Raw genomic sequence first — 18,702 nt, forward strand, 5'->3', positions numbered from 1 at the left:
CATCCATACTATACACATTAACACTAGTGATTAATATGGCTATAACTCTTGTTCACATTGTAACTTCCATGAAGGGTGGCTACAGTCCTTGTCAATCCAAGAAAAATATCAAATTACAACTCTCATTTTTTTATATTTTTAATTAAATAAAAATGGTTAGACATTAATATTAGTTAGTTTCTACTTTAGTTAGTAACCTTACTAGCTTATTAATTGACTAACTAACTTTCGAACTAACCAACTAATTTTTAATTGTGTGGAAGTATTACATCTTTAGTGGGATGATTTGATTCACACATTGGACCCAACATCTCTGTTTGTAAGAGTGATGTCACTGATGTATACACTTTGCTTGACTATGTATAAAATGGGCATGATAGCAACTCTCTCACACTCTTAGCTTAATATCGAACCTCACACAACCAATCCCATGGCCTTGTGGCCATAAGCAAGGGGTTGCTATAGCTAGAAAGAATCTCTCTAAACACTAACACATTGCATTGTAGTCCAATCAACCCCGACATTGATAGTGAGAGACAAAAGCTAGGGGTTACCTACCGCGAACTCTAAGAAAGAGTGCCCAACATAAGGTGTCTAGCACACTGCATAAATATGACACAAGCTCCTCTACGACTGATAGCCATGGTCTTTAACATGAGTGTACTACTTGGTTAGGAATTTGATCCACTGATCATCATATCTTAATACAAATCATAACACTTACTCCACTCTTTCTCACTTAGATATACTTGAACCCTCATGACTAACCAGCTTGAATCTTTCTCACACACTCAGTCAATGTAAAACAAGTGCTATGTATATGTGTGTATAGAATAATGCTTGCATGCATAAGTGAATGCAAGGTGCCCAATAAGTATTATGACGAAGACAAAGTGAAAGTGCAACAAACAATCTTTCCATATTTTTTTATGAACATGCTCTAACTATATGCTACGTTGCTACACAAACTCAAGGGCACTAAGTATCCCAACTCATGCTGTTGTCAAGTAAACAAATAACACAAGATCAACCTATATATGATATGCATCAAAATTTGATCCACTTCAACAAAATTTTGTAGAATTTTAACCATTTGACACACTTAGAATACACTGGACAATCCCATACTACCAAATTACCATATTTGGACATAAAAATCCTTATTTATTATTATTTTGAGAACGAATGTGTAATATTTTTATATTTTTTAGTTTCTTATGTCATTCTTAGCATATCACTAATTATTGGTAATTATTTATTATTTATTTTTTTTCTTAATGTTAACTAATTATTTTATAATAAATAAAAAGTAACAAACAAAAAATTTGAAGTACTTAAAATTAAGTTCAAAAATCTTTCTTTATCTACCACTAAAATATTTTTTATTTAGATTTTTAACTATAAAAATTAGAGCACTTAGTATTAGTTTTCTTATGTGTTATGACACGTATGAGGTGCTATGTGGAATCCAAGGCCACTAACACCACCCTCGATTATTGAAGTTTCCTCTAGCTAGAGGGTTATGAGAAGGGTTGGTATTGTTTGTTCCAATGGGACATTAAGCCTTAAAGTAGCCTAATTTGTTGCATCTAAAGCAATGTGATTGGGCCCCTTGATTCAGACTCTACAGGGTGAAGGTTGTTGTTGTTGTTGTTGGATTGGTGATTGGGACCATTATTAACAAGGTTGAGGTGATCCCAATTCTAATTTTCCATTTGAAGATTGACCGTAGATCTCGTTGAATAGGGAAATCCATGGTTCAAAAAGTAAGGGGTGGCCCAAAAATTCCTTTAGGGGAGGAAATCTATCAAGTGTTGAGCTCATAGTAGCACATCTTCAAGGCCGAAAGGTTTCATAGCCTTTAATTTTCCATTGAAGAGTGGATTTGGAACTTGACAAAAGTGAGCTACTTATTGTGTCATTGTCATTTTTGGGGCATACTTTAGGAGGGTAGTACTACCTCTTTACCGTTATGCCTTGTTACCTTAAGCTAAAGAACTCATCCATTCTATAGTTTTGGTATATTAGGGATATGTATCTTCCTTGGAAAATTGCCTTAATATGTTTCTAGGTTTGGGATGTCTCAATAATAGCTTTGTTGCTACACCATTATTCTCACCATAGACGGGCTTCTCTAGTGAGGTGTAGTCGAGCAATCATAGCTTGATTGGCTACACTTGTCCTCCTAGCTATGGTGAAGTAGTCTTCCATTTGCTCAATCCATCTCTCCACATTTATTTCTATCTTTAATCCTTTGTAGTTAAGCTTAGACAATTTAACTTGTTTTAGTGTTTTTTTGTCTATTGATCAACTAAGAAAATTTGTGATGAGGATACTTGAAAGATGTATAATAACCTTTTAAAAAAATTTCATATAATCAAAGCTCAAATTTTATTGCTTCAATATATACTGTGTGTAGCTTTTTTGATTGGGGATGAAGGAATTATGAGGTCACATCCCAATGCAATAAGTGCTTACAACTTCCGTGAGTCATGAATACACAAATTGATTATGGTTGATCAATTACTTATTTATAAGAATAAGAATTTTTGAGTCTTTGGTTTCGAAAAACCAAAAGATTTGACCAGGTTAAGCTCTTCTAGAATTAGAGCTTTCAGAATATCAGTCTTAATGTGTTTGAACTTCTTTGCACCCACTAGGTAATTTCCATAATGTAATTTTTAACTTTTCTCTTAAATTGCTTACCATTCTGGTTTGAGGATGGTCTTGAGAGTAATCAAGGCAACATTATGCCTAAATAAAAAATTGATGGATCCACAAATCATAAAATATATTGCTTGAAATAACTAATGGCCCAAAAGTTGGTTAAGAAATTCCTATGAAAAAGAATTCATGTTTCAGTCCAATGATTATAACATTGAATAAACTTAAAAATACTAATCTAACAATTTCAATATCATCATAGTGGTGGAGGGTAGTTAAAACTTAACACTATGAATGATACCATGTGATATGTACCTAAACCTAACTCTCTTAGGGAGGATAGTTTGGTATTCATCTAGGGATAAATCCTATTTACTATCACATCTAGGCTAACTTTGAGTGAGTAGATTTAGGTGACTAGATGTTCCCTTGGTCTACTCGTAATGAGGTGTTAGGCTTCATCCCACGAGGATTGATCTATGGTTTCTTAAAGACCCAACTATGGTCTTTAGCAACCATCTACATTGAGCTTAAAATGAACATATTTTACGAATTGTCCAAGATCAAGGTACACAAGCACCACACTTAGTTTAATGAAAGTGAGAAACAAGGGGGAGCTAAGCGACAGTCCCTTTGCTCATAAGGCATAGTCTGGCACCACCTCTTTAAATAGTACTTAATTGGTTCTAGGATTGACTCTAATGAAGGTCACCCTTGTTAGTCTTTATTCTAAACTTGGGAAAAGACACCCAACTAATCGGGTCCACTCGACCATAGCACGATTTTGTCAAGAAATTGTTCACCTGCTTCCCATGGTGTTGTAGTGTACTTCACTATTTTAAATAAGCATGCTACTATACTATGGTGACATATAATAATACCTTTATTAATTAGTATTTACATAGAGTTCATTGATACACCTTTAAAGTATGGACACTAAGCAATCCATTTGAAAAACATAACCATTTTGATTTTTAAATAGAAATTCTCATATATACAATTGCTTCATAAGTGAACCAATCCAAAATCGGGTTATCACCCTTTCCATGTTTATTTTGGGCCTTCCAATGCTCACCACGGTTGGCTCGCATAAATTTTCAACCCTATTTTTGGCCCAAGATCAAGATTATAACTCAAACTAGAGCTCGTTGGTTCTGGTCTTAGGTAGTGTATATGTACTTCACGTGAAGAGTAACTGATACATCTCTAGGGATGGCATCATGTTTAATTTCCATTTGTTTATTGGAGCCACGAATGTAATTAGTATAGTTATTCTTATACTTCAAAGCAACCATACCCAGTTTCTAAATTTTCTACCAATCATTGCTTCCTAAAATAAATTTTTTAGTGAGTCAAATCAACAAATAGAAAATTTTCTATGGTTTCACAATTAAAATAAGCTCATCTTTGTATACTTCCTTTTTTGCGCATGTAAACGTACTCATTTTTTTAAAAAAAATTACAAATGTATATTTAAGTATTTTTATGCATGCAAATCCATTCTAATGAAATGACAATAAAATAAATTAAGTTCTTATTAAAAAACTACAAATCATAGCCATTTGAGCAATTATCCTAGATAAATAATATATCGAGAGTACTAATGTGTTTTGAGTATCATGGCTACCCAAGGAACCGGCCATGTTGATATGCTTGCAAGGGGCCATTATGGATGGGAAGGGTGAGAAAATAAGGGATTTCTAGATAGGGAGATAGCGTGTGGACTGTTGCTAACTCCTCCTTGTTGAATTTTCTCAGCTCTAGCTTGTTAATTTTTACTTCCTCTCTCACTCTTAAGAGTAGACTCGTCATTGTCGTGTGTTGAAAATGATAAGAGGAGCCCTCCTTTAAATAGTTTTTAGAGGGGGGATTTCATCTTTTAGTGATGAATTATTTTTATTTTATTATCTAAGGGTTCTTTTTGTTTTTAAATATAAAAAAGAAAATTTTATTTAATTTAGTGTAATTTTTTTACTTATTGTTTTGTTTTATATAAAAAAGAGAAGGGGGGGCGTGGGAGTATCACAATGCCTACCTAGTCCCACATGTCCCTAGCATGGAAACCCACACAAATAACATGGTTCATGGACATGCAACACTGCATCATGTCTAGAACATGCAGTAGAAGCCAACTTGAAAGATATGCTAAGAAGATGCCATCACTCACAGCATATACCCTTCGTGTCATGTCGTGTCACTAGGCCATCACACCTTAGATATCCCTCCCACACCGCGGCTTTCTCAAAGCACGCATAACTCGTTGGTCTAACTCCCACTTGGGTAACTTGTTAGTGCTTGGAGTTTCCAGATTGTGCCACGAAAGAGTTCCAGGCTCACAAGGATCCACTTTCAACCATCTTAGACCATGGTACCATGGGGGCGACATAGGTCAATCCCACCTCTCCTCATGAGTCTCAATTCCAACAAGTTAGGTTGACTTGAACTCGGAGTAGGGGGTCTAACTGTGGTGCGACCAAAAAGAGAACCCTACATGCTAGGAGGCAAAAAGGATGGTTGCTCTATGTGGCATGCCCACCATGGAGGAGGAAAGGGAGTTTGTGGGGGGGGGGGGGGGGAGAGAGGAGAGGGAGAAACAAAATGGCGGCCCACTTGTCCCCATTAGGCCCCCTTTCTCTAAGCTCTAAAGTTTAGATATTTTTTTCTTTTTAAATTAAGGGACGATTTTGTGACATTAAAAAATATTTAAAAATTATCAAGATTTAAAAATAAGGTCTTGATTATTTTAATGAGATTATGGCTAAGAAACAATTGTTAAATTATCAAAAAATTAAATTATTTTTATAATTTTAATAAAATTTATTAAAATTTTGATATAATAAAAAATTAACCATAATGAAAAAAACCTTGCTAGCTAATAAAATAATTTAATAAATTATTTTTAAATCTATGTAAATTTTAAAATATATAAAATAAATGATAAAAATAAATTTTAAAGTATCTAAAATAAATAAGTTTAATTTAAAAAATCATAATTAACATGTAAAAATTCATATTTGTTTGACAAAGCATTAGTTAACTTAGTTTAAGCTTATTTCAATGAGTAGAACAGCAAATAAGGTTGAATGAAGTATATTTGATTATAGAATTTGGGTATGTTATAGAACTTAAGGATTTGAAAACTTATTATACTTCAATGCATGTGGAAAGCCTAACTTTGGGTGTAGATGTGGTGTAAAGCATATATTAGAGAATAACTAGATAAGAAGGTGCACACACACACACACGTGCGCGCGCATGCGCGCGTGCACACACGCACACGCACACGCACACGGAGAGAGAGAGAGAGAGAGAGAGAGAGAGAGAGAGAGAGAGAGAGAGAGAGAGAGAGAGAGAGAGAGAGAGAGAGAGAGAGAGAGAGAGAGAGAGAGAGAGAGAGAGAGAGAGAGAGGAGAACTGTAGTTGCTAATTTCATTGCTAGTAGTTGTATATATACATGGTACATTAAATGAGGTAGGTGAGCTCCTATTTTAAATATTTAGGATATTTACAATGAGGATCACTATGGGATCCTTTTGTCCACATGTTGCATATCCTTATCTTATCCAAACTTTATCCTAACATCCCCCTTCAAAAGGATTCTGTAAAAAACATAACTAAATACATTGGACTACAACTAGGGGAAAAAGGAATGCCATTGAAGATCTAATTTATATCCATGAAGTCATAATTTACATCCATCTATGAAGTCATATAATGTCTGCTCTGCCTACCCCCGCCCCAAGAGCATGCAAAGGATTTGCATTGCAATTTTTTGCCTTTAGTGAGGAACTAATTTGGTGAGGAAGTTAGCAACATTGTCACAAAAGGGTACATAATCAAGAGTGATATGAGAGTTTTCCACTAACTCTTACAAAATGATATCTCATGTTAGTATGTATGATGGATTTTAGGACTTAATTTGGGGCCTTGAGCCACATAAGTAAATGCTTTGTGTTGGTGAAGATGGGGATTTGTTGAGGGTGGTATCCAAAAGTGATGTCCTCTAGGAGTTTCTTAATGTAGATCACTTCTTGGACTGCCATGCTGCATGCCACATATTTGATTTCCATAGTAGAAAGTGCTATTTGGAGTGCCTATGAGAGATCTTCTAATTGCAAGGTCTCCACCCCAATTTGCATCCAAATAGGCCTTTAAAAGAAACTCATTGTTATTTTTAGAAAAACATAGTCCCACATGAGATGTGGCCTTGATATATCTAAATACTCTTTTTAGTTGCTTCCAATGCTTGTACGTTGGTTGATGAATATTCTTGGAAAGAATGCGTCCTGTGTAAGACAAGTTTGGACAGGTGTAAGTAATCAAATACCTTAGGTATCCAAGTGCTTCCTTGTAGGGAATAGCTTCCATTTCATAGGCTTGCTCAAAGGGGAAAGAGAATGAGATGAAGATGGATTGAGCTAGAGATTTTGGGCAAGAGGAGTGACCGTGGGATTACAATTTTGCATGGAGTAGAGGGAGAGAATAATGATGTAGGTATGTTGATGCATTTCTATGGATGTAGGTGGTTGATCAATTTCAATGCCAATATAGTAATGCATAGGACCATAATTTGTTATAGAAAATTGGGAGGATATTATAGATTTGGCCTTTCACATTGCATAATAAGAATTAGCTAGGTATCGACAGAAAGGCCAAGGATAATGACCATGTTAGCTTGAATGAGAACATAGATATTATGATCTATATTCAACCTTATAAAGCCATGGTGTACTAAGTGAGTATGAATGCAAGTATATCACTGCATGGTGCTTGTTTCAAGCCACATAGAGTTTTATGAAAGAGACAAACATAGGTAGGAAATTTGGGATCCACAAAATTAGGAGGTTGGGGCATATAAATGTCTTCATCTAAGTGACCATGAAAGAAAGAAATTTTGACATTGACATGATGCAAAAGTAATTTGAAATAGACTTTGGAGGCATTAAATGTCCTTGGACATGTGGAAGAGGTGTGTCCCATGTATATGTATTGAAGGCCTTATGGGAAGAGAAGTGGGAATATAGTATGCGAAACTCAAAATTGGATGTGTGATTGGTAGGGGATTAAACTAAAACATGTTGTTTCAATGGGCGCAATTGGATAGAGTATAAGAGATTGAGAGTTTGTGGAGGTTGAGAAGGCTAAGAAGATATGAAGTTCATTAAAGATATTACACCTAAAATAGACAAAAACTTTGTTCTTTGGGTCATAACATCTGTAGGCTTTGTGGCCATAAGGCTCACCATATCCAATGAAGATAAGCTATGTAGCTCTTGGTGAGAATATTGATTTGTGGTGTGTGTTGTCTAGAAATTGAATGCATCCAAATATCTTTAGATGTGATAAGTTAGGAGGGTGGCCAAACCATAATTCATAGGGAGCATGATTGTGAAGAGAGAATACAACTTGTTTTGGAGATAAGTTACTGTAGCAATTGCTTCTTCCTAACATTGTTTGTGAAGACATGGCACTAATAACATAACTCTTGTAGCATTTAGCAAAGTGTGGTTCTTACATTCAGCAACTCCATCTTGTTGTGGATGATATGGTATGGTAATCTTGTGATAAATTCCAAAGGCTTTGCAGTAGTCTTTAAACTCATTGGATGTGTACTCTCCTCCATCATCCATTCATAGAGCCTTAATTCCTAACTCGTGCTTATTCTCCACCGCTTCTTTCCACTCTTGGAACTTTGAAAATACTTGTGCCTTATGAGAAAATATACAAAAATATATCTAGAGTAATCATCAATGAGTACCAAGAAATATTTTGTTCCAGTAAATGATGTAGGATTGATAGAACCACAAATGTCAGAATGTACTAGTTGAAGGGGTTGAGTTGTAATCAAACAAGATTTAGAGTAGGGAATGTGTGTGGCTTTGCTTAGAGTACAAGCTTGAAAAAATTGAAGTTGAGAGAGAGAGGGTGGGATTCCCAAGACAATTTTTTTGTGGGTAAGTTATTGAAGAATATATTGAGAGGCATGACCAAGTCAAAAGTGCCATAGAAGACAGCCTTGAGGTGAGCTAGAGAGAGAGGTGGAATCAACAGAAGCATTGACAAGAGGTTATTGAAGAATATATTGAGAGGCATGACCAAGTCAAAAGTGCCATAGAAGAGAGCCTTGAGGTGAGCTAGAGAGAGGGGTGGAATCAACAGAAGCATTGACAGGAGGTTATAAGAAATGATTAACCAAGTGTGTAAAGCCTACCTAATTTTGGATAAGTGAGTCTGAGAGAAGGTGAAAGTAGTTGTAAGATATAGTGGTCCTTGAAGAAATGAGCAATGAGAGAGGCTTGAGAAGTGAGCTCTTTGATGCTTAGAAAATTTTTCTTGAGATTTGGAACATAATAGACTTTGTGTACCTTGATGATGTGGTTGGATGGAAGCTCCACTTGAATATTACCATAGCCTTAAGCTTGCTAGATGTCGTTGGTCCCCATGGCTACATTGGATGGAGTAGACATCTCTTTAAAGTTTACCAATTGTTCTTTATGGAAGGACCTATGATGAGTAGTTGTAGAGTCTAGGAATGAGGTGCATTCTTCTTTAGAGTCTTAATGATGTACCCAAACACTTCTAGCTAAATTGATGATGGTGTCTGGTTGTTCTTTTCTATCATAGTTTCAAATGCTAACAAAATGAGCTTTCATTCTTGAGTTATTTTTGTTAAATCTATATTTTTGTCGAAAATCCTTTTCTATATGACCTTATCTTTTACAAACATTGCATATGAGATGGTAGTGAGGATTTCTAGAAATAGATAAGGATTGAAATGATTTATGAGAGTTGGATTTGTGATGAGGATTGCCAAGGATTCCATTGAAGTTGGAATGAGGAGAAAGCTTAGGCTTTGGGTGAGCTCTTTTTTGAAGATATTTTGGGTTATAGGCATTATAGCTAGAGCTTTGGTTTCTTGAGTAGAAGAAGTGGAAAGAGTATCCTTCATAACTTGTTCTTGCTTGGTTCTATTAATGAGAGGCTAAAGCTTCAGTTTATCAGTGGAGGATTGAGTGGTAATAAATTCTCTCCATCTTAGAGGCAAGAGGAGAGAAGAAAAGTAGCTTGTAGTTATTTAGAGATGACCAATCCTGATATTATGGTTACATCTAGCACACGGACTACCACAACTCTAAGAATTTAGTGGTAGATTGATCTTTGTCTATAGTGGAAATGGGGCTAACTTTTTGAACATAGTCATTTGATATAGAATATCTATGTGTTCATAAGTGTTGTTTAATAAATCCCAAATACCTTTTGCAATGGGTATTTTTCTTACTAGTTGCACTTGTTGATCTCGACAATGGATAAGAATATCCATCCTTGCAGCTTCATCTCTTTGCATCAAAACTTCCTTCTTTGGTCCTTGTTTAGAATATTATTCCTTGCCATTGGTGATGTTTTTGAGGTTAGCTTGGGATAGGTATAGTTCCATCCTTAGCTTCCAAACTTGATAGTTATTGCCATTGAGTTTGTTGGAGATAGTGGCATTGATTAGAACCATTAGAGTAATGAGAGTAAATGGAGATAAGTGATTTGTGATTTTAGAGATAGTAGAGAAGATGCGATAAGCTAGAGGACTAGAATTTGTGGCTTTGTGGTCCAAAGCATAGACTAGAGGATAAGTAGATAAGAAGACACTGTGCAAAATGTATGTGGTGCGCAGATCGGACGCAGGTAGCTCACGTAGTGAATTCCCAAAGGTCCCCAAGAACAAAATACTCTACTTTTTAGCACAAAGACCAATGTAAAAGCAAGCACGACATGAGACAAGAGACAAATTGGGTTGAATCTCCCCCATGCCTTGTGTGAGCGCTTCACAAAGCATGTATTTAATATATATTTCCAATCTTTTTGCTCAAAAATAGCCCAATTACAAAAATATGACAAGCTTTTAGCTTTTGAGTTTGCTTTCTACCAAAAATAGGAAAATAAAGCTAATGGACGGTGCCCAAAGAGTCTGGCACGCCCAATCTCAATGTCCAAATAAAAATAACATATCCAGGCGCATAAGCGCATACAAAATAATAAATAATCGATGTCTCTATAGACATAATCAAAATATAGGCGTGGCGCCTATCAAAATATAGTCGAAAACCCGCTAGACTCCAATGCTTTCCTCCGCCACTGCTGCTATCTCTACACATCAACTGAAGCATTCACAATCGTTAGTAAAATAACACAATTAAACCGACAAAAGTGAATACCTAGCAGTCTTCAGCTACATAAATAAATCAACTGGTTAGAAATAAATCCTAACCTTAATTTATTACGAGTACGCACTCTAAACTCATAAACGTTTATTAATTTAATATGCATTTTGCGGAATCACCCGCTATGGAATCACCCATGTACACACTAAATTAATGAAACGCCCGAAAAGGATAGGCGTCCCCATCAACTTCTCGCACAAAGAATCCTCTTTGTGTATGAGCCCCGGTCATCTAAGTTTACGGAATCCACCGTAAAACCTCACGGAATCCACCGTGGAATATGCCTCCTGGCATCATACCCCCGGGGTGGGATAGCAATTGACCTCAATTGCTATTAGCTCAATGTGGAGCTAACAGAGTGGGGAAAGCATTTAGGTCTCTAGCGTGCATCCATTGTGCTTCTTCTACAGGATGGTTCTTAAATTTCACGAGATATCTAGAGTACCTTCGGCCAGTTCTAGTGGTCATGTAATCAGTGTCTATAATGGCTTCTGGTTCAAGGATTTCAGTCTCTTCTTCTAGTAAAGGTGGGTTTTCATAGACAGGGTGGATAGGTAATTGTCCTCTAAATGGTCTCAATAAACTAATATGAAAGGTATTATGAATTTTCCAATGAGATGGCAGTTCTAACTTGAATGCATTGTCATTAATCTTATGAATGATTCTAAATGGTCCGTAGAATCTAGGGGCTAATTTGACAACTGGATGTCTATCTATACTTTGCAGTCTACGCTTTTCTATTCTAAGCCAAACATAATCATCAATTTTGAAATTCATGGCTTGTCTTTTCTTGTTGGCTTGTTTGGTATATGATTGTTGGGCTTTAGCAATCATATCCTTGACTTCATCAAAAATAGTGTTATGCATAACAGCAATATCATCGGCACTTTGTATTCTATTAGACAAAGATGCAACAGGTGTAGATAATCTATATCCATAAATAACTTCAAAAGGTGCTTTCTTTGTAGATGTGTGCGGTGTATTATTGTAGGCAAACTGTAATAAATGCAAATGAGTATCCCATGTCTGAGGTTTAGAGATAGTGTATGCACGTAAAAGATCTAAAATAGTGCTATTTGTGGCTTCTGTTTGTCCATTTGTTTCTGGATGAAATGCAGATGAAAAATCAATCTTTGTGCCTAGATTTGCAAACAGTGTAATCCAGAAATTATTACAAAATCTAGAATCTCTATCTGAAATAATCACTTTCGGCAATCCATGGTTAGTAAAAACAGTTTTCAAAAATAACTGTGCTGCTTGTGATGCTGTTAAAGTTTTCTTACATGCAATGAAATATGCTTGCTTACTAAATCTATCTACAATTGTCCAAATCATGTCATGGTTAGATTTAGTATTTGGTAAGCCAGTAATGAAATCCATAGATATATGTTCCCAAGGTTTAGATGGAATAGATAAAGGCATTAATAACCCATACTGTTTACCATGATGTCTCTTTATTCTTTGACAAATCAGACATTCAGAAACAAAATTAGACACATCTGCATCCATATGCGGCCAATAAAAATCTTCAGTTAACATGCGTAATGTAGAAATGATACCTCTATGACCTTGATATGGGGGACAATGAATTTCATTTAAAACAAAAGATCAGAATGGAATAGTAACACACAGTCTCTTTTCAAAGAACATGAATCCATCATTATATGACAATGAATCAACAGGAATGAAATTATTTTGAACTAATTTTTGCCAATCAGAATGAAAAGTAATATCCTGGTGATATGTGTCTTTCATAGCAATCAAAGAATCAAAAGATATGATAGAAATGTTATGAATTGCAGGTCTTCTACTCAATGCATCAGCAACTACATTTTCTTTTCCAGGTTGGTATTGAATGATAGGATGGAAACTTTGAATGAATGAAGCCCATTTGATATGACGGTCAGAAATTTGGGGTTGGCTAAGTAGATGTCTAATGCTTTGCTGGTCAGTCTTTATCATGAATTCTGAACCCATTAAATAATGCTTCCATTGTTTCAATGCTTGTACAACTGCTAAGAGTTCCTTGTCATAGGTGGAATATTTAAGCTCAGAGGGTTTCAGCTTAGAACTAAAATATGCTATTGGATGGTTGTCTTGCATTAACACGGCTCCTATTCCTGATCTGCTAGCATCAGTCACAACTAAAAAGAATGGTCGGTTAAAGTCAGGCAATTGTAGAACAGGGGCATTGGTCAATGCACGTTTAAGTAAATCAAAGGATTTCTGCTGGTTTTCAGTCCATTGATAAACAATGCCTTTCTTAAGAAGTTTGGTCAGTGGTAAAGCAAGTAATGAGAAATTACGTACAAACTTCCTATAAAAACTAGCAAGACCAAGGAATGAGCGTAATTCATGTACATTTTTAGGAATAGGCCAATGCAATATTGCGTCAATTTTCTTAGGATCAACTTTTATTCCTTCTTCTGATACAATATGACCTAGATATTCTATTTTTGTCTTAAAGAATTCACTCTTGTCAGGATTTGCAAACAATTGATTTTCTTTCAGTAATTGAAAAACTAATGATAAATGCTCGTAATGCTCTTTTTCACTTTGACTGAATACTAAAATATCATCAAAGAAAACAATCACACAATATTGATATTTTAGAAAAATACGGTTCATCATTCTACTGAAAGTGGCAGGTGCATTAGTTAATCCGAATTGCATAACTAAGAATTCGTAATGGCCAAACTGTGTCCTGAATGCAGTCTTAAATATGTCGGATCTATCTAGCCTCACCTGATGATATCCAGATTTAAGGTCAATTTTACTAAATATAGAAGATCCTTGCAGTTTGTCCATAAGGTCATCAACTCTAGGTATAGGATACCTATTCTTTACAGTGATCTTGTTTAATGCTCGGTAGTCAATACACATCCGATAAGTATTATTCTTTTTCTTGACTAAGAGCACAGGTGCACCGAATGGAGAACTGCTAGGTCGAATTAAACCTCTATTTAGTAATTCTTCTACTTGACTCTGGATTTCTTTTTGCTCTATTTGATTGTGCCTATATGGGGCTTTGCAAGGTGGTTGTGTGCCAGGTATTAGGTCAATCTTATGGTCTTCTGGTCGTGATGGAGGTAAACCTGGTGGTAGGTCTTCTGCGAAACAATCCTTAAAATATGCAAGAAATTCCTTATGCCTAGGGTGCATATGAGTTTCTTTTGCATGCAATTCATTCACCCAAATGAGATATGATTTAGTATTCTTGCGTAGTGCACGTTTTGCTTGAGTATGTGAAAGCAGTGGAAACATATGAGATGCATGCATACCAAATAATGTAATAGATTTTCCTTGAAAATTAATATTCATTGTGTGTGTGGAATAATCTATATTAGGATTATGTTGGTGTCTCCATGGCATTCCTAGAATAATGTCGCTAGACTGTAATGGGACAACTAAGAAATTTCTTCTTTCAATATATGGACCAATTAGAATTTCTAAATTTTGAACTTCTTGTGTGCCATTGTACCTAGTGCCTAAAAATGCAGCTTTTATGCGATAATGCGTAGGTACTGTATGCAGTTTCAATTCCTTTACCAATTTTGCTGAAATAAAATCATGCGTACTACCGTCATCATGCAATATAATTCTTTCTTTTCCATGCACCATACATTTCATAGTCAACAATGAATGTAAAGTAGGCATACCTGGTAAAGTGTCGGAAGTAGTAGTAAGATCATCTTCTTCTTCAGTGAAATCCGGCATATCCTCATGCTCGTCTTCGTCCATAGCTCCAAGGTAGTTGATATGTGCTGATGGCTTCTTTGAATGACAATTTGCTGCGAGATGGCCTGGCTGGTGACACTTGTAACATATGATAGGCTTGGCTTTGGTCACATTATTTGCAATGGCTGGGAGTCTGGGTATATTTGGATTTGCTTGTTGGATAGGCTTAGGATTTGGATTGACAGTGGATGGTAATGCGGGTGGTTTAGGCCAATTCTTGCGGAAAGATGGTGATGAAAAACGACCTGGATTAAACCTTTTGAAATTTGAATTGAATTGTTTAGATCCATAATTACCGTTTGCTTGGAATGACTGCGGTCGTCGATCTCTTCCACGTAACTTATCTTCAGTGTCGTGAGCTAAGGAGATGGCATCTTCAAGAGTAGCAGGCTTGAACATATTCACCTCAGCGTAGTAATGTCCAAGAAGTCCAGACATGTACTTCCGCTTATGTGTCGTCTCTGGTACGTCTTCAAGCATGCGTAGCTGTAGGAGTGCATTCCAAAAACGCTCTGTATACTGTGGAATAGGCTCACGGTCGCGTTGTTGAAGTAAATCCCATTGCTTGATAGCCTTCTCATGAAATTGCGGTGGAAGGAAATTTTGCATGAACTTCTTCTTAAAATCTTCCCATGTAGCAGGACATTCTATGCTCTTGCGGACGACAGTCCACCAAAGTGATGCTCTATCTATCAGATGATTAGTAACACACTTGATTTTATCTTTCTCAGGATAAGTTTCCTCATGGAAATAGTCATCAAACTGGCTAATGAATGATAAAACAGTCTTTCCCTCTCTTATGCCATTGAAAGTGCGAAACTTGAAACTTCGTTTACTTATCTTGGATTCCTTGCGAATGGTTTGTGCTTCAAGAGTGGCGTCGATGGTACGGCGAATCAAATCTTCAGCTTGAGGTTCTTCTTTATCAGTGGACGCTCCTTGTAGCTTTGTCAATTGCGCTTGCAAGGCTTGCCTAGCTCTTCGCTCTTCGTCCAATTGCAGCATGATAAGATCCAGCTTTTGTTCCATGGTAGGCTCGGGTAGGTCGTCTTCAGCCATAGGATCATCCATATGTGGGGTAGTCATCCTGTAAAACTCAACAAACCTTTCTCACTCAAAATCAGTTAGCGGGATGAGCGTAGCTCAAATTTGGGGTTACAAGGCTATGTATTTTTGGGTATTTTCTTCTTCAATTTTCAGAAATTCTGAAATATTTCTGTCTCCGTTTGCTGAAAGTACTTCAACGAACTTGCAGATAGGTAGAACAGCTTGCTGCGAACAACTTTCCAGTTCTGAGTTTTTGCAAACGAACAAGTCTTCTAGGAGTTTCAAGCGTTAGTCAGTTCTGATTTAGTCTGACTTGCAGAGTTGCAGACTTAACAGACTTGCAGGGTTGTTGACTTGCTGGACTTAGCCGATTTGCAGGACTTGCAGTACTTGATTAGTGTCGACTTGCGAAACTTGTCTTCTGGAGTGCGTGACCCGGAGTATGTCGACTTTGTTGCTCTGTGTGACTTGCAGAAAGCTTAGAAGCTTTAATTGGCTTAATGGATTAAGAAGCTTAAGCTTCTTAATCCGTCGTGGATTTTGAGGACAAGAATATGTCCTTGACGGATTTGCGCCGACCAGGACAGCCTCACGCCGCCGATTGACGAATTTGTTGATTGAGCTTTCTTAAGCTTATAACTAAGCTTATTAAGTGATAACTTTAAGCTTTGAAGCTTAATGAAGAAAAAGAATTACTCTTTTTGTCTGTTAACCACGATTTGATGAAGAGAATTGATGAGTGGTCCTCCGCCGACAGAGAGTGGTCCTTCACGATCTGACAGTGGAAATAGGGGTTCTTGATCGCCAGAAGTCTGCCTGTATCGACGGTTCGCGACGAGATTGACTGTAGAGGCCGTTTGTTCCTGGAGCTCCGCCTTCGCCCGAGATTGGTAGCGATTGGAAGCCCTTGATCTCTGCTCCGCTCTGATACCACTGGTGCGCAGATCGGACGCAGGTAGCTCACGTAGTGAATTCCCAAAGGTCCCCAAGAACAAAATACTCTACTTTTTAGCACAAAGACCAATGTAAAAGCAAGCACGACATGAGACAAGAGACAAATTGGGTTGAATCTCCCCCATGCCTTGTGTGAGCGCTTCACAAAGCATGTATTTAATATATATTTCCAATCTTTTTGCTCAAAAATAGCCCAATTACAAAAATATGACAAGCTTTTAGCTTTTGAGTTTGCTTTCTACCAAAAATAGGAAAATAAAGCTAATGGACGGTGCCCAAAGAGTCTGGCACGCCCAATCTCAATGTCCAAATAAAAATAACATATCCAGGCGCATAAGCGCATACAAAATAATAAATAATCGATGTCTCTATAGACATAATCAAAATATAGGCGTGGCGCCTATCAAAATATAGTCGAAAACCCGCTAGACTCCAATGCTTTCCTCCGCCACTGCTGCTATCTCTACACATCAACTGAAGCATTCACAATCGTTAGTAAAATAACACAATTAAACCGACAAAAGTGAATACCTAGCAGTCTTCAGCTACATAAATAAATCAACTGGTTAGAAATAAATCCTAACCTTAATTTATTACGAGTACGCACTCTAAACTCATAAACGTTTATTAATTTAATATGCATTTTGCGGAATCACCCGCTATGGAATCACCCATGTACACACTAAATTAATGAAACGCCCGAAAAGGATAGGCGTCCCCATCAACTTCTCGCACAAAGAATCCTCTTTGTGTATGAGCCCCGGTCATCTAAGTTTACGGAATCCACCGTAAAACCTCACGGAATCCACCGTGGAATATGCCTCCTGGCATCAGTATGAGAGAGAGAGAGAGAGAGAGAGAGAGAGAGAGAGAGAGAGAGAGAGAGAGAGAGAGAGAGAGAGAGAGAGAGAGAGAGAGAGAGAGAGAGAGAGATTGTGTGTGTGTGTGGAAAGTAGAGTGAAGTGCAATTCCTAATTTCATTGGTAACCATTCTATATATATATGGTACATTAAAGAAGGTAGATGAGCTCCTATTTTAAATATCTAGGACATTTACAATGAGGATCTCTATTGGATCCTTTTGTCCACATGTTGCATATCCTTATCTTATCTAGACTTTATCCTAACAATAGAACACTTTCTCCACCACAAACCCCTCTCACACTCTCTCTAGGATACCCAACCACCTTTCCCCTCACACACACACACACTCTCTCTAGCACTAGTGAGCTATGAGGGATATCCATCACCACTAGGACTAGGAAGAGGAGGCCTTTACAATAGTAGGTAAATTTGGTGGCTGGCCTCTATCAACCCCCAAGTCAACACCATAGGAGAAAAACCAAGAATCCTAGATGTTAGAAACAACTTAAAGGCTATACCCTATCACAACCCATATCTTGTTAGACATCCAATCTACTAACCACATATATGAAACTCAATCATGAATAGGCTATTATTTATAGCATCTATAGACTAAAATATATGCATGTATGAAAGTTGGATAAATAATTTTTCTTCATTAAACTTGGAGCCTAAAAGGTATGCTACAACTCTCCAAAAGAAACCTCTATCAAAATCTAAGAATAGACCCTAAATTCTATTCTATCTAGATGAGATTCAGATTGTTGTCTAAAACTTTATGTGTTGTTTTGTACAATAGTTCAACTTCTAAGCATCATAACTTGCATACTTGCTAGTACATGCAATGATATTGAGCTTGAAATGGGGTCTTGCTAAGTATCAAAGATTACCAAAAAATCATCCAACATGTTTGTATTAGTCAACATAAACACTAGAAACATGATAGCAACAAGTTATAACCAATGATGGCCCTCTTTTCTAAGGAGATAGAATAGAAAGTGACAACTACTATCATATGTCAAGTTGTGCAGCTTATATAATATGAGAGCTTATATGAGGGGGGAGATACATTTAGGTTGACAAAGATGGAGGGGAATTTCTTATTAATTTTATTCATACATGTGTGTGTGTACATACATATATAATTGAAAAAACAGGGGGGATAGTACAGTCATAGAATGTCAGAGGAGGGGAGAGAGTGTATATAATATTAAATGATAAT

This window comes from Lygodium microphyllum, chromosome 17 (genome assembly GCF_053477565.2).
Source record: "Lygodium microphyllum isolate KBCC chromosome 17, Lygodium_microphyllum_v1.1.10, whole genome shotgun sequence".
In the NCBI taxonomy this organism is placed as follows: Eukaryota; Viridiplantae; Streptophyta; class Polypodiopsida; order Schizaeales; family Lygodiaceae; genus Lygodium; species Lygodium microphyllum.